Source organism: Aquila chrysaetos, chromosome 21, assembly GCF_900496995.4.
Source record: "Aquila chrysaetos chrysaetos chromosome 21, bAquChr1.4, whole genome shotgun sequence".
Classification (NCBI taxonomy): Eukaryota; Metazoa; Chordata; class Aves; order Accipitriformes; family Accipitridae; genus Aquila; species Aquila chrysaetos.
In genome coordinates, this window is record NC_044024.1 from 10,552,390 (window position 1) to 10,577,099 (window position 24,710).

The following is a 24,710-nucleotide window of genomic DNA, read 5'->3' on the forward strand; positions in this document are numbered from 1 at the left end:
ACCTCTCAGGAAAGAAAGAGCTGAACACTCATCCTGCCTGGAACTTGCAAAATCAAGTAACATTCAGAGATAATTTAAACCTAAGTATAAGAAGATAAAAGGGGGGGGGGGGGGGCGGGAGAAGGGGGGGGGGTCAGATGTCAGCTAATGGACTGAGACTCATAAGGCTTAATTTAAATGCCTGGCTCAAGCACAGAAAAATCATGCTAGCCTCAGGAAATTCTTATGCTGACAGCAACTCTTATTCTTGCGTAGTTTCCCAAATAAAGAGCAGTATGAAACACTTCCTTTGGCTTATTCTGTATCTTAACCATAAATGACTTCAAGGAAGGACCCACCTCTTACCACCCATTGCAAAACTCAGCATAAGGCATCCCTCATTTTATGACGGGACTCTCAGAGCAATGGTGGGAAAGTCAACGGGTTCCCCACCTGCATAAGTGAGGAGGGATGAGGATCACAAGGCTGAATTAGTGCAGATTTCATTCCCCAGAAGCAGTTGGGACCTGCTTGCTGAGACCTGCAGGTTACCCTCAACATGCTTTAAGCATGTGTGTCTTGATTTCCCAATATTCAGCCCAAAAGGAGCCCAGTTCCTTACAAGGGTGAGCTGCAGACCTCAGCCTGTGCCCTGGCCTCCAGCAGCTGGATAAAACCCTTCAAAGGCTGAAGGGACTTGAGGCCACGCAGTTCAGACCCACCTCCATCCCCCCAGCACCTCCAGCCTCCACTCTCAAGTAACACCTTTGCTTGGCAGGTAAAGCGACTGATATTCAATATGCCATGATAATGTAAGAAGCGTTACTCAGTCTGTAAAACTTCCCTCCCACCCAGGCGGGGGAATCAACCCAATCCGTAAATTAAATCACAGTACAGTCACTGCTTATTCAATGCCAGCAAACAAGCTCCTGCAAGCCAAATACCCAGCATGACGGTGCTGATCCCTGGCGAGCTGGACAATAGGGAGTTTCAGCGATTAATTTTGGGAGGGTGGGTTTCATGCAACCTTTTAGAAGCTACAGCTCCGGTTGAGTGATTTTCCAGACTGTTTTATCAATTTGAAGGTAAACAGAGCTGTCCTGAAATGGCACAGCCAGGGCTGAAATCCCGGCAGCCTGGCAACTGCTGTCCAGATGATAAACATTCAGAGAAGTGTGTCAATGAATGTTTTCTTAAATAAGAAACAAAACACTAGAAACTACAAGCCATACTCTAAGCATTGGAACTATGTTTCAAAAGTCTCTTAAAAAACAGGAATTTCAGCAACTGATCTCTTACTAGATAGAAAGAGCTACTGATAAAAGAAGAAAAACCTTTCTCCATCCTTCCCCTGCTGCCTGTAATCTTGTTTAGAAAGCACTTGGGAAAAAGGGAAAGAAGTCAAAATAATTTGATTCAGAGCAAGAAAGCAACACGAGACTGCAATAAATCAGTGTTGCTGCATAGCTGCCTTAGTGGCTTTTGGAAGTAGAAAAAGCCCTGTAAATTCAACACTCATTTTCTTTAGAGAAGATGGTACAGATCCTATCTACCCTTAACAAAAGCAGAAACATTAATCTCAAAGATTAATGTGAAATGGCTAGAAGAGCAGGAGAGCTGCTGTCTTTGCCTCCCAGGAGGCTGCCATGACAGTGAAATCACGTTTACTCTGACAGCAGGGTGTTCCCCACACTTCTCTATAATTTAACTTAATACAGGGAGGAGCAATAGGGAGCAAAAGATAGCAGTCGCCTGTCCAAGATCAGGCAAGCTCTACTCCGTGACTCTTGGATTTTGGACAAGCATTAATAATCTCTGCAAAATGCACCCTAGTTAGCAGGTTTCAAGGCGAAGCAGGATCTCCAAGATGCATCCAGCACTCCTGGAGCGGAGTACTAACTTCTCGTTGCATCCCTTCAAGCTGCTTTGCCTCCTCCTCCTCCTCCCTTGCTTTAGCCACTCAGCCAGTGCCCAATACCCTTAGGACAGATGTAGTGGTTAAAGAGATGTGTGCACTGTAAACAGCATGCAACCTCATTGCTACTCTGAATTTCAGGAGGGTGTGAGTCCTCCAGCTCTGGAAATCATTCTTTATAGCCAGATGTTTTGCAGAATAAATGCAGGGTAAGCGTAAAATATAACTAAGCAAAACCTCAAAGCAACACATTCAGTATAAACAAAATCAGGACATGAAGAAGCTACACTAGATGTGTTTTACAGGTTTTCGGACAAGTGTAAGTTTTTTCAGCACAAAAAAATTTCAGCATTTCAGTCCAATACTTAAAAGTACTTGGTATATAAGTGTTTTAGCCAGTAGTGACTGCTAAAGCACTTGAAGAGGGTCTATGCCAGCTTCCAGCATCACTTATAGCACTCTTCACCAGAAAACACAGCCAGCAAGATAAACTCCTCAGTCTGGAAACAAACTCCTGCCAGGCTGTGATGCCACACACTATTCCCACCAGAACAGCAAAGCAGCTCAGCCCCAGCCTCTCAGGGCAAACGACTCCAAAAAGTTAGGTAGCCACCACAGCCAGCAGCCTACAGCCATTTCCCCAAAGTACTCAAGGCTCCTCACACTTTCTGCAAGGCAAAGGTTTAAATATTTAACACTTCTAACATGCAAGTTTAAGCAGTTGTGCTTTTTAAAAGCCTGCTGCAGACAGAGATGGGGTAAGATGTGCCCCAGACTGAGATTTCATGGAAGGAACACCCTCAGTCCTCACTTGAAAAATTAAATACCCAGTGATGCAAAGTCAGTCGCAGCACTTGCTGCTGCTGCTTGCATGCGCTGCTCAGTCAGGTGCACGGATAAATTCCAAATTTAAAACGCATTAAAACCTGAAATTCATCTTTTCTAATAGCCATTTACAGCTATTTTCCTTTATCTACTACAGCATCGGGAATCGCTAGACAGTTTGCAGAGAAAATAAAAGCAAAACAAGTCGTTGCAGGGCAATCTCTGGCATGTGCTTGCATCCATGCAGGCAGCCAGAGCCCCGAGCAGCAGCCAGCAGCGTGTGTGGCATCCTAACGCCAGCCCGCAGCAGAAGACACCTTACCTTTCCTTCTCTCCCGGGGAAGGCGAGTCGCTCCCTCGCCCGGCCCGAGCGCTGAAGCTTCTCTCACGCCCACAGCAGGGATCTGGACAGCCAGCATTCCTCCCACCATCCCCGCCCAGCAAATGGGAGGTCGCTTCCCGAGAGCCACAGAAGGGATGCGGTCGTGTCGCAAAAAGATGCATCAGACAGGCTACGGGACAGGCGGCTTGAAGCATCACGTACAAACGGAGCGGGTATCGGGGGATCCTCCCCCAACAACTAGCTTTTGTTCTTTTATTGCTTGGCACTTGGGAACAGGAGGCAGTAAGATATAAAGCTTTTAGGTAAGCAAACTTTTTTTCTTAAAAAAAACCAAAAAAACCCACAACTCTTTTACCTTTAACGTTTTAAATTAAATGCATTTTGCTTTGCTAGCTCTCGGCTTGTCCAGCCAAAGAGCGACATGGGGCTTGTATTTTGGTTTACGTACTTATTTTATGGATGTCTTTAAAACCACCAGAAGCTCACAAACTGAACAATGAGTATGAAGACCTATTTGGCCTCAGTCCACACTGAAGGAGGATGCTGCCCTATTTCACCCCACAGTTCCTCAAAAAAAAAGAAAAAAAAAAAAAGAAAAAAAACCCGAAAGAGTAGTCTGAATGGGTGGTAAATACAGAGCTGGTCCATATTGTAATGTATTGCATTACTTCAACAATTAATCCCTGCCTGCTCTAGATGAAACACGGGTAGACATCTGCTACCAACCAGGAAGACATGAGCAACAGAAACATCATGTACTATGTTGTTGATGATGCAATGCACAGCAGCAGAATCAATCCCCAAAAAGGTTAAGTGGGATTTCCAAACTATAATCACATATTTCAGAAATTTCTATTCCTGTTAAGTCCATAATGTTTGAGCCCTCCCATAGCTAAAAGGAAAGGATGTAACTTACTAATGAACACAATACTTGAATTAGTAAAGAATTTGAAGAACCCATGACCATTCTAAAAATTAAAAATACTTGGCCAATAGGGTCATTGTTTTTTTTGTTTCTTTTTAAAAATTATGTCAGCCAGGAAGGTGAGTCATTGCCTGGTCCCATTTCTTGGGCATCACCTGAAAATTTAGCTTCCAGCTGTAAAGTTTCAAAAGAGGTATAAAAACCAAACCAAACCAAACCAAAACAAAAAAACCCAACCCCAAACCCACAACCTGCCTGCTTCCTCAGGATGGTAAATATAATGGAAACCAAAATAGAGGGTTTTATGCCCAGAACTGCAGCTGCAACTTAAAAGGAAAGAAGTTGGCTTGAAAAACACTTTTGCACTCCACTGAGATCAGGTTGCCTGCACATCAGATGGGGTTTAGGGGAGAGCAACTTTGACTCTGCTCCAACTTGCATCAGCAACCAGCTTCAGCATTGCATCAGCCCCTGGGTGCAAGGAGCCCATCTGGCTGCTCTGATCCAAACCAGTGACTGTGTCCAGCCCACGAATTCTTGGGGCAAACATGCAACCAAATTGAAGAAACTTATTCCAGGAAGTTTAGTCCCTCCACTTTTCACTCTACATGTGAGAATAAATTCATCCTGTAAGGTTTAGGAAGTGCTGAGGCTTTGGGGCTTGGCAGGTCCTGGGAAGAGAGTGTGCCAAAGCCCAGCTCTCAAAATAGGTTGTGACTTCTATCAACAGCAGAGCCCTTGCAGGAGCAATGTCTGCTTTTGGGAGGGAAACGAAAAACCTCCTCTCCTTGTCTCTGGCATCTGTGTTGCTGGGATAGAAAAGTAGCACCTGCAGGTGTGCAGGTGGCAGATTCACACTGCAGAGGCAGACACCTAAAAGCCACCAGCCCACGCATCTTCAAACCTCTGCTTACTCACTTTTTTTTTCAGGTAAGTGTAATGCATCCTACAGGGCTAATAGCTATTACCGTTCTCTCTCCCAGGATGGGAAAGGGCATTGCTACCCACTGTAGTCACTCAACACAGATCCTCAGTGGCTCCACCGCGAGGAGAAGTTTAACTGATGCACACACTGCACATGTGAAATACCCTTCTTCCACATTTGCAAAGGATCAGCGATAGCCAGTTTGTCCACAGTTTTAAGAGCACTCTGCTCTCCAAATACTCCAAATCCAGTCCTGTCAGTCCAACCTGCAATTACACTCAAACCTAAAATAGCACTTCGGCAGTGCCAGCACCACTCATCTCCGCGTCATGCCCCGAGACTCGCCGTGCTGGCGTGCGGTGAAGGCAGGCAGGGGATGCACAGCAAGCCGGGCACTCCCAGCCCACTTCCTCCAGCACAGCTGGTCACACACCGCTCCCCACGCTCTTCCAAAATAGCAAGTTTTACGGTCAAGCCAGTATACCAGTGTATCTTCCTCTTCCTCCCTCTTTAAGAAAGCCTTCTAGGGAAGCACAAGATGCTGGAGGTGCTCAGAAGTTACTCTGCTCAGGTGACATGTCTGCTTCCCTGCATGGAGCATCAGGATGGAGGTTTACGCACAAGGAGGACTTGCAGCACCGACAGGATCCCTCCAGTGCATCATTGCGCAAGGATGCATCTCCTCCCCAGCTCCAGCTGCCAAGTTTCACTGGGAGGCCACTAATAGGTATTTGCCCTCCAGAGGTTACTCAACAACAGCTGTGGGAGTAGCAGCCATTGCCTTCTAGGTGAAGAGGGAACAGAGGGTAAATCCAGGCATCATCTTGTCCTCTCTCACCACTAGCCCTCAAGAATAGACCCTCTGGCAAAGCTCTGAGGGAGGAAGGGAGCACATGCAACTTGCTGGCCTTTGGCTATAGTGTGCTGTGCAGCCCCACTGCTCTCCCCAGTGAGTCCCACTGCCCAGTAGAGGACAACCACCAGCTCCTGGACACCAGGCTTTCCTGCCCACTCCAGAAGTAGTATTCCACCCCTAGTTAGCAATGCCAAGAGATGCCATGCTAATATTGGAAGCTGTACAAGACAACTAACGAAACCCATGGCAATACGCAAGTCCCTAGGCATGCTACACCAGCCCTAGTGATTTTGGGGAAGGGTTTTGCCTGCAGGCACCTCTAGCTCCTGCCTAAAAAAGCTGTTTGCTGGGATATAGCCAGCTCCACTGTCATCCAGCCAAGGGGGTGTAGGGGATGCTGGCCCCCTCCAGCATTCCCATGCTAGAGAAACCCGCATGGCCAGAGGGCTGGGCCACACCAGCCTCAGGAGATCCCAGAGTATAAGCAGACCTCAGTGGGCCTCCAGGAGTGGCAGAGGTGGCTCCTGCCTCTGCCTGGCCCTGCCTGCTCTGGTGCTGCATATCAAGCATTTTCAGGACCATCCCCCTTCCTTCAAGAAAAAAAAAGGAGGGGGGAGGGGGGACGGGACACAGGACAACAGGACCAAAAGAGTAACTAGCTGAAAGAGAAACTGGGTAACCCAAAGTTTACTCCATCAGAAAGAAAGCCCCACACTTTGAGCGAGGGCTTTAGAGAGCAAAGCTGAGTGGCCAGCTACCATCCTATTTTGACTGGGATCAGTGACCATTTACCATGGGCCAGATGCTCCCCTCCTCCAGTTCTGTCCACATTCTCTTTTAAAGATAAGGATTTTAATGAAATTATGCACAGGTGGACAGAAGCACTCTCCCCTGTGCTTCTTCATACAAATTGAGGTTTTATGCACTTCTTGCCTTCACCTTCAGTTGCAACCAACTGTAGAGTACACTCCATCAATGTAAACAGGTATGGAAGGATTTGACAACTGAGGAGCAAGCATTTGACCTTAACTCCTCAATTTATCAGTCTTTTTAAAGAAAAAAGGATCCGTCTTTGCTACATTCCTCCCTAAAAGCTTCCTGAGCTGCTCAGTCAGCGAGCCTGTCATCAGGAAGAAAGCAAGACATTAGTCAGGTTCATGCTTATTTAATAAAAAACTTGCATATGCAAGGGACTGAAAGTTAGTCTTTATTTAAAAAACGCTTGCAAACTAGAGTACGATTTTGCAGTGCAAAACATATCCGAGGACTCGCCCAATTTATCCTGTGCTCCAACAGCGCTCATCTTAGTAATTAACTGACTAGTTATTCACAGCTTAGAGCAGGGAGCTGTGCAGTCACCAAAGAAGTCAGCAAGTATGCCCAGAACATTGTGCAAAGGATATCTCATGTCTCACTATTTCATAAGGAAATCAGAGGCTCCACTGATGTCAGCTCCAGGAAATGAGCCACAGGCAGATGATGCCGGAAGCAGGCTTTATATTTAGTACTGAGTCACCCACTTTATTAAATTCGAGAGACACAAAAGGTGGGTGTGGAGAGGGGATACATGGAAAAAAAAAAATGGACAAGTTATTCCCTTGAGATCATAGGCAATGGGGAGTCTAGGGTTGGGTGGGATTTTTTTGTAAAGGGAAAGAGAAACTAAAGATGACCTGGGAACCCTTTCTGCACTTTCACTGGAAAAGCAGTTGCCAGATCTGCTGCACTTCCCAGGGCAGAAGCCAGCACCGAAAAAGCTGCAGGGGTTTGCGGTACCATTAGGGTTTGCTCTGGTCAGTCCCACAGGCAGGTCTCAGGCCTGAACAGGGCACAGCTAGTTCTGAGGCTCTTTCCCATCCTTTCTGCTATGTTGTCTTTGAGCCAAAACAGAGGTCGCTGGAAGGAACTTGGAGCGGAGAATATTTTTAAGCCAGTTTTGCAGCTCCACCTAACTCACCATTAAGTGCACCTTGCACCTATCACGCCCCAAAGAAAACACTTTTCTTTGGGTGATTACAACAGCGTGAGGTGAAGGCTGATGAAGACCAAAGCATGCAAAGAGGAGCTGACTTGGACATACAGTAAAAGTGCACCCAAGTAGGGCAGACATCACTGCAGGCTGCCATCCAAAGGCCACTCTGTCCCCCTCCACCTCCTCAGCATTTCAGTCCCTCCATCCCAGCTCACCGTGGGGTCAAATGGACATCGGCACAGGGAAGGAGGGGCAGAGTAGAGAGGGACCCTTGAATGGCACCCCAGTTAGACCAGCTCAGCCACACCACAGACCAGGCCACTGGAGGAAGGGTGGCACTAGGTCTGGTAGAAAGGTCTTGCAGGCACAAACATACTTTTCCAGCTTTTACCTCACCTGTCAGGTCTGCCCATCACCCAAGCTACTCCTTGACATGGCTTAGGCAATCCTCTGCTCACCTGGAGAAGATACTCTAGACGACTACCCACCTGAAGTCACTACTCAAGGAAATAGTGTTTTATACTAGAATTGCACTATTGCAGAACACAAGTGACTGTTTGCCCAAGATTTCTGAACAGGGAAGCTGTTCTGATCCATTTTCTGGCAACATCAAGTTTAGACACATTTACAATTGAGACATATAAAGCATTCATGGGGACTGCAACCTCATGGAATAAACTTCAGGTTAATTTGCAAAAGCTGCAATTTAATAGGAATTTAGTTCTTTGTACTAAGGTCTTTTGACAAGCAAAAAAAGGAAGAGACACCAAAAAAAAATCTTAGCTGCAGATTGTACAATATAGATGACAGTATAGATTTGTGAACAAGAGGTTCATATTTTCATACAAGTCCATCATAAGCCTTTTCACTTTCTGTCAATGATAAATACTCTGCAGCCTGAGCAGCAGCAACAGCTTTGCAAAGTTTTCAGCTACTTGAGCCGGACTTTTCCCCTGAGAAGACTCACTTTCCAAATACTAAAACATAAATACTGTTACCAGAGCCAAGCACCATAGCTCATTTTGATATAAAAAGTCAACAGCAAACAAGAGTTCTCTCTAATGCCAAGCACCACCAGCGACTTGCCTACAGAAGCAGCCTATTAGATTACTAATAAAATTGGTGTAATCTTCAAAATAAGATTACTACAGCAAAAAAGGATGTGGCTCAGAAAATAAATCCGTGGATTGTAGCAAGACTGGCAATTATGCAGAACCAGAGGTCAGGGACTGCTTAGTATCTTTCACCCATACGGAAGAAGAGGTTATACCATTGCAGTTACAGCCTGCTCCAACCAGCAAACAGACATTCAGCCAACTCTTGACCACTGTCCAGACCAGTCTGCTGCAAACCGCTCCTGGCTGGTGGGGAGGCTGTGGGAGACTACCACGGGGTGGCTCTTCAGTCCCACACAACTCATCTGCGGGTGACCTACTATCAAAAAGGTTTCGGTGCTGGGGAGTCAAGGCAAAGCTGATACAGTCACAGACCAACCTGGGCAGCAGCCCATATGCCCAGCCCCGCCTAAGAGGATCTTTAAGGAGTCACTGGTATCTCATCTGGATGTCCTGCCAGATGCTGGAAGTAGAAGATTTTGGCATGCGGCTCATCATGTTGTGCAAGTGGGCCTATAAATTCAGCTGCGTTGAACTAGTTCAGAATCTCATCTCAAGGGACCTTGAAGCTTTTCCTGATATTTAGCTTGTGCCTGGTTTTGTTGGCTCCCCCCCCAACGGCTCTTTTTGTCTCAGATCCCAACAGAAAATCTTCTGTAGGATGGACCTGCTGGAGAGGATAACTTCAGGGGCTCCCATGACTACTGCACCCTTTTCAGATGTGTGGAAAGGTGGGGTAGAGCTGGATTACCACTCACACATACACTGCAAGTTGTCACCCATAGCCTTCAGGTCCCCAGACTGCAATCTTCACCGTACGGCTCGTTACACTGTTAATTAGTAAGCTGTCTCACACTTTCCGGACCATAAAAAACAGCTACTAGTAGCAGACTGATCTCTATGCTGTGAACTCAGTCTTTGCTTTGACTGCAGATGTCTTATACTCTCAAGTCTGTTGCTGCTGCTGAGTTTAATGCTTTATGAATTAACATACCCCCCCCATCCTTCCAAATGAAAAAAGAAAAATACATCTACAGATCCTACATAAAGCCAAGACTAAGCAAGACATGCCAATTGAGAGAAGGCACAAAGCAACTTTACAGCTCAGGTTGGAGGGGAAGTTCTATATCTTGGAGCAATAACACCACAAGGTACAACATGGATTACACCAAAGAGGTCCAAATGCTGATCAAGAATATTAGCTATGAGTGTTACACGTGAAAGGGCAATGCACTAAAAGCAAGTGCAATACCTTGCTATATGCCAAGTTGCTATCAACCCGCTGCACAAAGCCTTAATTGCTAAAGTGAATTATTGACTGGTACTGGTTTAAAGGCTCTTGCATAACAGGGGGTTTCAAGGCCATTAGTACAGGGCAGAATCTTACTCCATTTCACAGCTTTCCAAGACCTCTTTATATAGGCCTTCAGAAGACAGGGAGCAAAGGGACTGACTAAAACAAACCTATATAACCCAGAAAAGGGGTATATACCCCTTAGAGAAGGGGGAGGCAGGGAGGAAGGCATAAAAGGTCTTGCCATTAGCAATGGATCTAACTAAAGTAGGCTGGGCGCTGCCATAACCATCGGTCCAGGAGAGCTACAGTAAATTCCAAAAGCTTCTTAGCTGGGCAGAAGCAATGTAAGTTTTTCAAGTTTTCAACAAGAAGTCTGACTGTGCTGCCTTTGCTTGAGCATTTGGTTTATATAAAACAGTGGCAACAGCCCAGCTGGAAATTAGATCAACAAGAATGTTACAAAGGAGTGGGCAACAGAAGGGCAGGATTGCACTGGAACCTCCCATCCATGTCCCCAAGGAAAGCTTAGTCCTGACCTCAGCCAAACTGCAGAAAGCAACAGGCTAAAGTTTAGGTCAGACATTAAGGCCACTTATTCAAAATATTTTCAGTTTTCAGAAGGCCCAGTTCCCCGCCTCTACTTATGGAAAGGTGAATTCTATCTAAGTGAGGATTTCATAAAATTGCTTATTACTTCCAGGAGCACTGAGAAACATGAATGCATTTCTAAATGTCTTTCCATTTGCTCTCTATTGACCTCCTTCAAAGTGTTGCTATCTCAGAAACAGTTCTTAAAAGCAGGGGCCAACCTTCTCCCTTCTTGTCTGCACAATACCAACCATAACAGGATAACTTTACATACACCTGCAACACCCTATATATTCCCTAAAATAAAAGTCCTCACAATCCATTCTTGGAGGCAAAACGTTTTGTGCAGAATTCAGGAAGAAAAAGCTTAATTGCAATATTGTTTCAGAACTCACTTCCTTTATTTCTGTGACCAGGTGGAGACAAGCACCTTGTTCTATGCTGGGTCAAGGAAACGTTTAACTACAGGATTTATAGTGGAAAATATATATATATATATATGCATACAACACCGCAGCACTGCAGCTGCTCAGTAGTTATAGCAGAAGGCAAATACCATTTTAACCCAAGATAAACAGCGACAGTCTGGAGTATCAGCCTGCTCATTAGCGTCCTGCTGCAGAGGCTCCAAGGCAGGAGAGCATCCAAGCCTGTCCCTGGGACGAGACTCAGCATCCTGGAATCTAAAAACCACAGTCCTGCTCCAAACCCAAACAACGCTCCACAGACCCTTCCCAGCTGATTAGCAGGAAGGAACACAAGATTGCAATGGCAGCATAAACAAGGACCCAGGATTTATGATCTTTCAGACGTTATTTAGCAAGCTGAAGCACTGCTTCACAAAATACGAATGCCAATTACAGGGATGGGTAACTTGAATTCAAGTTTCCATTTGGTTAGCGCTGTTCTGGACACACTGAGAACTTTGGTGCTCGCCCAGCAGTTTTGCCTGCCAGGAGGGGCTGCACTGAGCTCTCCCAGAAAAATGGGGACAGCGACTGTGAAAACACATGGGACCTATCCACCATCCCCGTCCTTCCCAGGAGGGCAGAGTCAAAGGCAGCAAGCTCAGTCCTACTGTTTGTGAAAGTAGAGCAAGACACTCTTCTACCTTGCAGCATTGGAGAGACAGTGGGAGAAGCAGATTAGCAACCCCCCTCCACTGTTATTCTGAGCACAGCCCATTGAGCAGAAGTTCTGGCACCGTGGGCTTCTGCAGCCTGGGCTGGGACAGTACCACGTACACTAGCAACATTGCTGGGACAAAGACCAATACAAACATTAAAAAAAAAACAAGACCTGATCAAATTTAGGAAGACACACACACATTGCTATAAATATGGTAACCCAAAGTGCTCCAGTCTCCAGTTTCTGTTGGAAGCTAACAGGTACATCAGAAGTGGGATGGTCTCATGAAGCAAAAACGCTCATCTCACCACTCTATGTTAACACAAACTGCATCACTCGTAGCCACTATTTCTGGCACTAACAATGCAGATTGTTACGTGGTACTTCCAGCATGCAGCAGCAGGATCATACTTCGCTCGTCCGGTCAGCTCCTGTGATGCCAAGCTGCAGAGATACTTTGAGGGTAAGAGCATATAGAAAAGCAGGACTAGCTATGGTTTTCAGATTCCAACACAACAGGCAAGGAAGAACATGTGAATGGCACACAGATGACTGTGCGACCTTGTTTCACTAATTACCCACTGCACATCACCTTCCATCTAATCCAGAGATGGTACAAGCTTCTGTTATCCAAGGTCTTCAACCTGTATTTTAAATACCCTGTGCATTCTGCTCTGGAGAGCCCTAATTTAATCCCTAACACATTGGCAAAAAAATCAGACCCATATATATAAATTGAGTGCAGAATCACATGCCTTCCTATTTTCCTTCTAGTACCAAAATACTTTTCATATATTGATCTTCATATGATCAGGAGGGAGATGAGGGAGAACAAAGGGATTTTTCTTAAGCTTCATTTCCCGCCTCCTCAGCAAGGCACAACAATTTCAGTAGGAATCCAAGAGGATGTCCATAGAACTCTGCAATTAATTTTTTTTTTTTTTCTCTAGCAAGACAGTGTTCCCATCATCTGGAGCCAAGGCAACAGAAGCAGCTCTAGCAAACAAAATTCTGGCAGAAGCTGCACTAACAGGACCCAGGTCAGGGGCAGGATTACCTACTGCAAGCCAGAGGTGAGCCCTCTCCAGCTACTGCACCAGCGGTCACTGATACCTCCTGCAAAACACAGCATCTCCCCAAACCACAGTCTCATTCAGCACCTGATATTAGAAACACTGATACAGGACAGCAGCTCTTCTGATGTTATTCAGCCTGTCATCTCCCAGAGTATCAGATTTTCTTCTTTATGCTTTTTGCCAAATTGGTGTTTTGCAGGATTTTCCTTGTCTTGACCTGACCCTGCAGTGGGCAACAGTCACATTGCCTTAAGTTCCTCTATTTGCACAGTTTTAAAAAGCAGCCTAGCTAGCAGTTTTTTCAAGAAAAATTCAGTTTCCTCTAGCAAAAAAAAGTCTATAATAAAGACATAACTGCAGGAGTCAGTTTTTCCACTTTAAGAAATTGAGATATGAACAAATAGCCCCTTGACTCGCAGCTAGAGTAAAAATATGCAACTGAGTTAACAAAGGCTGAAGGCTCTGTCCCTAGCCTTTGGGAGAAACAAAATACTTCTAGTGTCCTTCTACAGCCATTTTCATGATTGTTTACAAAGGTTTTATGAGAGACAGTTATTTCACATTTTTAATTTTTTTTTTTTTTTTTACAGTCTAGTCTAGAATAGAAGAAACAGAAGAGGCCAAGGCGGAGTCTACAAAAACTGAAGAGAAAAAGGCATTTCAGAGAGACATTTGATCAACAAGGTAAAATAAGCCATTCCAGGCCCACAAAAGCATGCTAGTCATGAAGAATCATGGAACAGGCAATGGGGCAGAGTCTCCCTGCCCTCCTCCCATCGCACTCCCCTGCTCATTTATTCCCACCCCAGCCCTAAACAACTGTAGGAGGCTTATGGCTAAGCTGGAGGCTGCAGTTGCTAGGTACCACTGCCTGCTTCCACAGCCCAGATGAGCCACATGCTGCCTTCCCCTGCAGAGTGGGCAGGAGCCTGCAAGTAGCTGGCATTTGCTACCACCCTGTAAAACAACTTGCTGCCTCACACAAGCATGGCCAAGGACAGTGGAAAACAAATTAAACAATGCAAGAAGTCAACAGCTGAGGTTCACAAGGCAGAGAACAGATGCCCAGAGCAAGGAGACACTCAACTCTTCCCTTCTGCTATCCCATGGCCAAACACTTGGCTTGGCTTTTCCAATAAGCAGTGGGGGAATGAGACCACCACACCAGATACTGGTCAACCTCTTGCCCTTAATGTGTTTTTCTGTTTTATAAGAAGAGGGAGGAGCGTGCAGCTCAAGTCTGGACAGACAGGACTGAGCTGAAGGTTGTGGGGCAGGAGCAGTCTCCTGGCCCTCATACTTCCCCACAGCACTTGAGCTGGGACATACTTAAACAGGCAGGCTAATGCCAGTGCAGCCCCAAAATGTTGCTGTTCTTGCTGGGCATCAAAACACTGGTCAACACGAAGGCAAGAAGATAAAAGGCTGTGTTTTTAGGCCAGGATTGCTATCTTCCCTTGAATGCATGGCCTTCAGCCATCAGGCCTCATGCCATTTTGTCAGGCATTGGGACAGGCTGCCCAGGCAAGTGGTTGAGTTACTATCCCTTGGAGGTATTCAAAAAGCACGTAGACAAGGCACTTCAGGACATGGTTTAGTGGGCATGGTTGACAGTTGGACTCGATGATCTTAAAGGTCTTTTCCAACCTAAACAATTCTATGATTCTATGATCAGAGCAGCACACATGCCCTTTCCCACCCAACTCCCTGCCAAGCTCATACAACCAGGTAGCAGAGCAGTTGTAGGAAGCACTTGCCTTCATTTTCAGCTGGCCAGAGCTCTGTCCTTCCTTCCTATAGCTAGTGACCTGCGAGTCTGCCAGACCTTCCTCCATGAAAGCACCTCCCCATCCAGGAACGTCTTCGACCCCTAAACACTCCCCCAAGAGAGCAGAGCCTCAGGGTCCTCCTCCCACCCATGAGACACCTTGCTATCACACTAAGATGTTACCAACACAGGTAATGAAGCATAAGAGCTTCTGCCAGTGTTTTCTTAACAACTGCCTAAGCCAATATAGGCATTTAAGGAATCAAAAAAGGCCTTGACTGCTTCCTGCCCCTAAGGCTCAGCGATAGAGCATCCATTCATCTTTTCATCACACCCAGCCAACTCTCTCCACTAACAAGGATGGACCAGGGGCTCTTTCCAGGCTACTGGACTACAGAGCCTGTGGTCTACAGTTTTCAACTCTTTCAGGTCCTGCAAAAAGCATGGCTAAAACTTCACTCAATATCTACTATAACTACATGGCCGGCAGTCAGACACTTGGCTGTACACCTCCCCAACACTGGTCACCTTAGTACTTTTGGATGAATTAGCAGCAAACAGATTTTCTGAGGTATTTTATAGCTGAAGGGCTTCCTGTGGCTGCCAGCGCCCCAGAAACCAAGACGTGAATGTGTTGTGTACAGTTTTCAGCCTGCTGAAAAGAAAGGCTATTTTTAATCCAAGCCTACGTAGGGTGGGGCTCAGTCTCCTACCAGGCCAAAAAGCCACTATAATCCACAAGACCAATGTCTGGCAACCTTTGCTTGCAGGCTGATGTCTGTTCTATTTTGGGGATGGGAGGAATTTAGAATAAAAAGATATATAAATTTAAAAACAAAGGAGGCTATGAAAAGTGAATAGAGGGAAGGGCCAGACTTATCCTGTGTATTTTGGTATAAAGAGCAGGGCTCTGAAAGAACACAAATCAGAATGACTTTCTTTTCTATTTCCTACAGCAGTTTATAAAGTATCATTTATAACATGGGCTGAGTACAACCCCACTATATTTTGTACAGGAGGAAGGGCCAACCTGTGGCTCCCTGCACAGCACTGAGACCCTTGGGAAGATGAAGCAGGAAAATGGTCACCAGCCATGGACATACCACTGGGATCCTATACAGGAAAGTTTCCTATCTCAAACTCCAATACAACAGCTGTTGGGACGCCTTGTGGTTTTGTGATGTTGGGACTGCAAAAAAGGCAAAGCAGAGCCACCAAAGCAACCTGAGGATTGGAAAATAAGAGAAGTTTTGCTTATTTAGGGTTTATGGCCAACAGGCAACCAACCCACTAAGAGCAGAGATGTTCTATATGCTCTCAGAACCTAAATGAACCCAAGATCACACAGACTTCCTACATAAACATACCACTAGGTTTTATTTGTTACAGGCACTGTCTCAACTTGGCATTCAAGCCAACTCAACACAGCCATTTACTTCACCATATTAACTCCAATTTTCTTGCACTACACAGGTCACCAGTCTAAAAGAGGGTACATAAAGCTTCTCTCACTGTCTTCAGATGCCTCTTTAACATCCATCCATCCATAAACTGTGAAACACTCACATAGGCATCAGCATCTCTAGAGCTCCTTTTTCACCTTATCAGGACTGGATTATTAACCCCACTACGGAAGTCTGTAATTACTTCTCTTGGCAGAATGCAAAAAGGGCAGAACAGAAGAGATTGTACACCGAGCTAAGTGGAGGACCAGCAATGATGAACCTCACGCACTGCTATCATTTTGGTCATGGACTTCTTAGAAAAAAAGCCAACACCTAAGCAACACTGTGAAGTTCAACCCAGATTTTATAAGCATAGCAGCAAGACTGAATGCTGAACGCCTCTTAACACTAGACAATACGTTCATGGGCAACATCACTTCTTCCTTCCTTGTTCCACCCATAAGTGACAGCACCAACTACCTGCTCTTTTACTTCCATCACTAAGGGCAGTATGTGATGGGGAAACAGTGAATGAGACAGCAAACTATTTTCAGCTTTATAAAGAAAAAACAAAAAAGCTTACTTCGAAACATCAGAAATTAGGCCTCCTGCAGAGACACTACACCTTATCTTCTCTTGAAGATCACAGTAATAGTCTCTCTTCCCAGCTATGCAGTGGGGACTCTCAGCAACATCTGTGAGCTGTCACTCTTTTTACAAGAACAAAAAACCTACTGAAGAGGCAGGAAAAACAGCTGTAAGCATTTCAGAGGAGGAAATGAGACAAGGAGACTGGTTAGAAGCATATGGCCCATATGGATTGACATGAGCAATCGGCAGCCGTCCTAACCAGAGCTTCCCATTTCAGACAGTTGTCCTGCTCCCCACATCCTCAGATGCATGTCAAACCAATAATTATTTTATTTCTTCCATACTGAGTCCCAAATGTCAGTAGTGCACAGGCCACCATGCCCCGCGGGCACAGTCTGGATGTTGCAGGTGGAGCCAATACACCCCCAGGAACGCGCACCTTGCCCTGCAGCACAGGGCATTGGAAAGCACAGACCAGCCGGCACAGGGTGACACAAGGAAGGGGACCCAAGGCAAGCAGCCCACCTGCCGGTGATGCTGCATTTCCACAGGCAGCCGTGAGGTCACCCTCATGGCTCACGGCTGCTGAAAGGTAGAGATAAACTAACAGGGCAAAAGGGAAAGAATGGCTCTCAATAGCTCGGCCTCTGCTGCTAGCAACCCTTCTGGGGACATGGAGGCTACCTCTTCATCATCACGCCACTCACAAACCCAGTGACAAAACTAGCTTTGAGTAGCCCAAGCATTAACCCACAAAACCCAGACGTGAAACACTAGCTGTTAGAGGAGCACACATGATGTAATTCTTCCAAGCAGGCCAGACAGGACTTGCTTGTCATTCTCAGCATTTTTAATCTATTACCAAAAAAGCCAACAGATTACAGATTCCCAGGAGACTGGCAGATGCCACAATGACTGAGCGCATTGGCCATGCACGGCACTGGCCACCACAGCTCAGCACCCTGTCCATGGAGGTCCACCCCTCTCTGATGGGAACAGACCTGCCAGAAGAGGGTGGACCAGGCCAAGCAGGCAGTCCTGCTGTCAGGGCAGCTGCCTGCTAGCAGCACTGACGTCAGACATGCCTGCCGCAAGGAAGAGCTCGATTACCTCCAATGCCACCACCTCTGGATCAAACAGTGTGGTATTAGCAGAGGGCAGATTGGCATGTCCTCTCCTCCCACCCCACTCTCCAGCCCTCTTACATGGAGACTTCTGTCTCCCAGCTCCATCAATTCATCACGTTTTCTCACTCAGCCGGTACAAACCAGGTTGCTCTTTACGTGGCTGGCAGACCACAGAGGGTACACCAACACCTTATCACAGAGGGTCGCACCAAATACCTGAAATCTCCAACACAGCGCCTGTTGTCCAGGGTTGGGCTCTGCAGCCACAAACACTCATGAGGCCCATCTTTTGGCTGTAATCAAATCATCTCTTCAATCACCAATTAAAAGGGTGGACATCCATCACCCTCCAGAGTCAGCACATATTCAGTGCCGCAGCACACCCACCCCGGGAGGTGTGCTGGTGCGATGTGCTAAGGGAGACTGGGTGTGCTGGGGGCTGCAGCACAGTGAGACAGGGCAGGAGGATTTCTGACAGCTGGGATTCCCTGTCCCCAAGCTGATGGCACAGTGTGGCAATGTCACCCAGCCAGGCTCATGTCACTTGCTGGTAAAGCAGAGGAAATCTACACCTAACCTAGCCCTTCACTCAGGAAAGGGATCTGCACAAACCAGGAGACTTCTCACAGGCCACACTGCAGCACCCCAAGTGAATCTCACAGCACAGAACATGATGGAGAGGTGTTATTGAAGTCTCTTCTTCAGAAAAACCTGACCTAGAGGCAGGAAGAACATCCAGGGCAGGAAAGACTAGTGAGGATGGACAGGACAAGCCTGACCTGTCACCTACAGCTTCAGCATTGAAGAGCACAAAGTAGGCAGCTACAGCTAAGACTGAAGCTGTACTAAATGCTGCTGTTTCCAAGTACCACCCACCCCATACCCACTCCCAGCACAGACCACGCTGGGGATACCTACTTTTAATTCCTTGCCATCCAATAAATCCAAGAGAGACAGTACACCCACATAAACACCCAAACGCGAGTGTGTGGAGCAGGGGACACAACAACAGCGCATTCATGGGCAGTAGTTACGTGGCTGAAAGCGATTACAGCCACCCAGTCACTGTCAGCTGAGCTGCTGCTGCTCAGAGGACCTCCAGGATGGCCGGTTAGCACCATTTCTCCCAGCCATACCACCCAGAGCTCAGATGTTAGACCATCACCCAACTGCCTTCAACCATGAGACCACACCTCTCACCCTTCCAACCTACTCATCTACCAGCAGCAAGACTAGCAGGTACCTCTGGGCTGGAAAAGGGTTTTAATGGTGCAAGCAGGGAAAGCTGATTCTGTGTTAAGAGCCCTCTCTGGGATGGTCAGAGGGGAAACAGTCCTTCCACGCACCCCCCCACCAGCAGCACTGCAGGCAGAGCTTAGCCAGGTCCTACTCACCATAGACGTAGCTGCTGCTGCTTGTGCAATAATCCAATTCCCAAAGTGCCAACAGGAATGTACGTGCAAAGATGACAACAGATGCCTATCGAAGGGTTTGGGTACCATGGATAGGAAAGAGGAAGGTGATAGTGTGACATTCATTAGAGTAACCCAACAAATACTGATTTAATACAACCTTGCATCACCCTTATTAGAAGGGTTGGTCTCAGTTTTGCAACGTACTTGAAATGGAAAAATATTCAGGAATGCTTTGCTCTGCATATGCATTAAGGTTATTTGGTAAACTTTTTAAATTCAATATTTAACTTTACTTTTCACAGAGATCTGGTGGTAGAAGTTTCTGGATTCATGTTTGGCTTTTTTGGTGTAATTAGCAACTTTCAGTTACTGCATGAGCTCAATGTCCAAAAAGATACACAGAATACTTAATACACAATAGTACTTCGTTCAAAAAGTGTTGAGTATGCAACAGTCAGTAATTAGTTAATATTTATTAACACATCATATTGTGGCTATTCCCAATATGACAAGGAACTCAGTAGTAAGTGATAAGTTAAAAATTAATATCTGTTATTGCACCATGCAGGTCAATAGCTTGTCAGTCAATGTTAAACAGCTGTCCCTCAGAGAGGAGAATCTGCTTTACTGTGCTGAATTACTGCTTTAACGTACAGGGAGGCAAAGATAATATTCAAAGCGTGAACAAAACACCAACTTAAACCATGTTTCTTTTGCTGTTTATTGCTACTCTGTGGCACACAGATAAAAAACAAGTTGTAGCCACGTAAATTTCACCTGTCCAGCTCTCTGCAAACTGCAAAGCAACACCGTAGCAGGTGAGATCTCTGTCCTTCCTTCTCCACATTTGCTTTATAACTCTCTTCTTGATCAGAAGCATCACCATGTCCCTGCACAGGGTTAACCTGCCTCCCAACATGGCAGGTCGAGAGCCACCCTCGAACACCATCGTCAACACCATTAGCAAGCTGGGACTGCGCTTTGCAGGGCACCACTGGATCTATACAAAACCCGTGCCGGAATAATGCAAACAGGTCAGACACTGCTTTACCGTCACTTCCTCTGCCACAGGCAGTTCACATGCAAGAAAATCAAGTTAACGGGCCCATATCTAAAGAGGGACAAATGTCCCCAGAGGATTCTGGTCCACAGCACTCAGCATTTTAAGAAGGAAAGAGATGCAAGACATTGTAACTTAAAAAAACACCCACAAAACAAAACAACAACAACCACCAAACAAACCTGAAAAATTTGCTATAAAGCAGAACTCACTCAGTCTTCGGTTTTGCTGAAAACACAGCCTCATTGTGTTTCGCCACCTATCATTTAATGCTATGTAAAATAGGTTACCAAGAACACAGATAGGGTGTACTTGGGCAACATCATCAAATAAACTACTACCACCTGAAATATCACCACCAAGACAACCTCAAGCGGTAAATTAAGCTCTCGTAAGTGATGAAGTGTACTTACTACTGATCACTACTATCTACTTTGATAAGGAAGTGGATTAAAATATCTATATAGAAAGATTATGGGTACACCTTTCCTAAACTCACTGCCAATCACATAAAAAGAACAGCATTTCTCTTCTCCCAATGCATTACGCTATACACATTAGCAAAAACGCAACTCCTGCACTGATGCTCCAAGAAGTGGAGCACTTGCAGTTTTACTACACAAAAGACACAGACAGTACTTCCAACATGAAGTTTACCTATAAAAGCTATTCACAAGGCACTCGGACCACTTAGATCACTGGCAGCTGCTTAAGCAAAATTACTGAATTACTGTCCCTCACACCCTTTTCAATCAATCATCGCGTAGCATTCTCATTTGCTTCCTTCAAGTCCGAACTGATGTATTTCCACTTCTCCAAAGCCAGTTAAGCTGCTGCACTAGACAGCCAAGTAAACACAGGAAAGAGTTACTAGAAGATCCCGCATGAGTGAATTCAGTGGCAAACCCATTTAACAAGGCTGCAATTCCTTCACTCACCATCTTAATCTCACAACAATTGAAACCTGGAGCAGAGAAATCAGTAAAGGAGCCCCAGGGGAAGGAGTTCCTCTGCATTTATCCCAAATCCGAGCATCCATCAGTCGAATACCTAATGAAGTCGTCAGTCCCCAAAGCACTCCCCACTGTGAAGCTAATCTAGCCAAAACCAGTAAAATGGGTTTCTGGAGTTTTGGGCATTCTTTAATCTGGGGAGATGTTTGCCTACTTTATAGGAGGGGAAACTTGGTCAGATTAGCTTTGATAAGAGAACAAAGACCCTGGTTAAGCATAATTCTTTATATCTAGCACTGAATAACTGAGTTTAATAATCACATTATGATCTCTTAACCCAGACAAAGAACGAGTAATTCATCTTTCACAAGCAGAGAATTCCTTCAAAGGAGCCTGGTTACAACCAAGCAACATCCTCAAATTGTTAAATGTTTGGCAAGATTAACGGGTTGTGATAACAGCAGTGTTTCAAAAAGATTTTTCTTAGTAAATTATTTTATAATGTACTTTTTTTTTTTAAAGAGTTATTCAGATGCAAACCAGCAGATCTGGAATTTAAGTTCTCTGCATGCACACACCCCACGGAAGGCCATCAAACACCCCTGGGACAGAAATCAGCTGCAGAGTATTGCACCCAGGGGACTTGCCTTGTGTCCACTAATCCCCCCAAAACACTGCACTCCACTGACAAATTACCAGCAGCTCCTCTTTGCACAAGGTTTCTTTTCAAAACAGATTGAATTTCTATACATCACTATGCACAGCACTAACATATGTTGATCTCTGTAACTATTCCGTCTTAATAACCAGGTTCCAGCTGTTGTCTTTAAAGTTACTCTGAGCAAGTCTCCCAACATTAAAAGGAGTTTTTCTTCTCAGGTTACCAGGCTCACTGGAGAAGTCACAAGTGTTACCGGTTGAACAATGGCTCCAAGTTCTCATGCAAAAGCAATTTATCTGAGATATCTATTATCTTTTATAGTCTCTTCTACAGACTGACCAAAAACAGGAAGCCCAGCTCTCGTGTGCACACGCATTCCACTGGGATTGTGTAACAGCAATAACAACCTCGGAGGCTGATTCGATGGCATTTGCTCAGAGCTATACCAACAGCTCTCCTGAAAAGAAATAAATGAGTTCAAGTGATGCCCTGCTTGAAGGTATGGATGCTATTACAGAGCAGACACATGCAGCCTGTCCCAAGGAAGCATTAACTGGAGGTTAGATTCCCATCCACACATCTCACTGCTATTTCCACTTAGATAAAAACTTACAACTGGAGAACAGTCATGCCGGCAGAGTTTGTTACCTCTATAAGCAGCGGGACTTGATGCTATCCATTAGAATACTTACAGCCAGTGCCAGGGTGCCCCAGCCTTTCCTATGCAAAGGCAAGTCTAAAGCTTCACCTCCTGAAAAATTCCGTGCTCTTCCCCTTCCCTTTGCAGGCTCCCAACAAGAAGCCATTGTTCGGGGGAGCAGGGTGACACTTCCTCTCCCAGCCCAAATTAGAGATGTATAAAAATAAACCCACACTGCTGCCCCACTAATTCATTTTATTTCACCCCGCTTCAATTAGATGAGAAGTCGGCTCCAATTTCCTCACTTTTTCTGCTTTTAGGAACACTGTCCTGCACAAAAGATAAAAGTTAAATGCAGACCGAATCCCCTTTTCGGTACTGCTCTGCGGGAACCCGCAGCGGGAAGCAGCACCTCCCCTCCCCTGCAGCCGGGCTCTGCTTCTACCAACTCGCACAAAGCCTGAAGTTCTGCAGCAGCCGGGGCTTTCGCTGCGCGCCCCTCTCCATCCCGGCGGCGGAGCTCACGGCCCGGCCGCACCAAACCCGCTCACAGCGGCCACGGGGCAGCGTATCTCCCGCGCCCGCCCCGGCTCAGCCCGCGGGTGAAGTTTTCCATGGGAATGAATCAGACGAGTGCCTTTTCCTCGCCGCGGGGAGGCTGGAAGGGCCGGCCGGAGCGCGCCCAGCGGACACGTACTCCGCGTCCCGGCGGGCACCGATGCGCGCCGGGCTCCGCGCGCGCTCTCCCGCTCCGCGGGGGGGGGGGGGGGGGCTCCGCGCCCGTCCCGCCGCCCCACTGTCCCGGGACCTCCCCCACCCCGGGGACACGCCTGACCGGGAGCGGAGCCGGGCGGCAGCGAGGGCCGGGCCGGGCCCCGCGGAGCCGCTGGGGCCGGTCGGCGCCTCCCGCCCCGCCGCCGCCGGCGGGATGCTCCGGGATGCCCGGGCCGGCGCACCTCTGGGCGGCGGGGCGACTGCCGGCGACTTTCCCCAAGTCGGAGCCGCGCTGGAAGAGCTGCCGGGAGCACTCACCGCCCGAGCGCCGCGCCGAGCCGAGGCGAGCCGTCCTGCCGAGCCGTGCCGTGCCGTGCCCCAGCCCCGCTGCCCGCGCTCGGCGCGCCCCAGCCCCGCCGCCCCGGCCGGATTGGGCCGCGCGCCTGCACATCACGGCGTCCCGGCGCGGCGATTAGGCGGGCGCGGAGTCACTCAGGGCGGGGAGGAGCCGCGGCCCCAGCCAGGGCGCGCCCCCGTCTCCGCCGTCGCCGGGCGGCTCTGCCGTGCGTTCCCCTGCCCGCATCCCCCGTGCGTCCCACCTCCCGCGCATGCATTCCGCCTGTCCTGCAAGCATCCCTCGTTCTTCCCCGGCACGCAACTCTCCTCGAGCAGGCATCCCTTCTTCCCTACAAGCATCCCTGCCTCCTCCTGTGCTTGCGTCCCTCCTCCCATGCAAGACTGCATCCTTTCTCCCATGCATGGGCAGCTCTGGCTCCCTCAGCCCTGCCACACAGACAGAGGAGCTCTGGGCTCCCCTTGCAGTCTCCCCTTGTCTCCCCAGGAGCAACCCCGCTGGCTGGCGCTGAGGATGCCCACGGGCAGCTGGTGCTGGTGGGCACCCCGGGCAAGGAGCTCCCCACGAAGAGGAGCCAGGGGCTGGCCCAGAGCCACGAGGAGCGTGGGGGGCGTGGGTGCCTAGGCCCTTGCACCCTGTACTCTGTGCTCCTGGGCAGGGAGCGTTGCCACGGCCTTTCCCCACCTGGCCTCCGGCTGTCCGATTTGGGATAGGTGGCCTCATAACTGTCCTAATTTCTACATTTGCCACACAGACATTCACACCGAAAATTGCTAGAAGGGCTCGGGAAACCAAGGGCCTTAGGGACGCTTTTGCGTAGAAGTGGTGGAGAACTGAAGTTACTTCAAAAGAGGCCTTGAACTGAGAAAGAAAAAGCAAAAACCTGCTGTGGGAAGAAGGAGGTGAACGGAGAGAAGGAGCCGGGGGGCCAGAGCTGTACCGCGGAGCTGGGCCAGAGAAGGGGGAAGCCGTTCCCCCAAATGAGGAACCTCACACTCCCCAGCAGCCTAACACTGCCACCTCCACCAGGACCAGGC

General features: G+C 47.4%; 1 protein-coding gene across 7 annotated transcripts in view; it reads right to left on the reverse strand.

Moving 5' to 3' along the window:
- Nucleotides 1-23,733, reverse strand: part of PLS3 (plastin 3) — a 55,421-nt gene extending 31,688 nt beyond the window's left edge. For 2 of the 7 annotated variants that reach the window (XM_029997082.2, XM_029997075.2), the window contains exon 1: nt 3,037-3,239. The gene's annotated coding sequence lies outside the window, so the exon portion shown is untranslated. The other 5 variants (XM_029997076.1, XM_029997081.2, XM_029997079.1 and 2 more) reach the window with 5 other exon arrangements.
- Between the last annotated feature and the right edge of the window lie 977 nt (nt 23,734-24,710).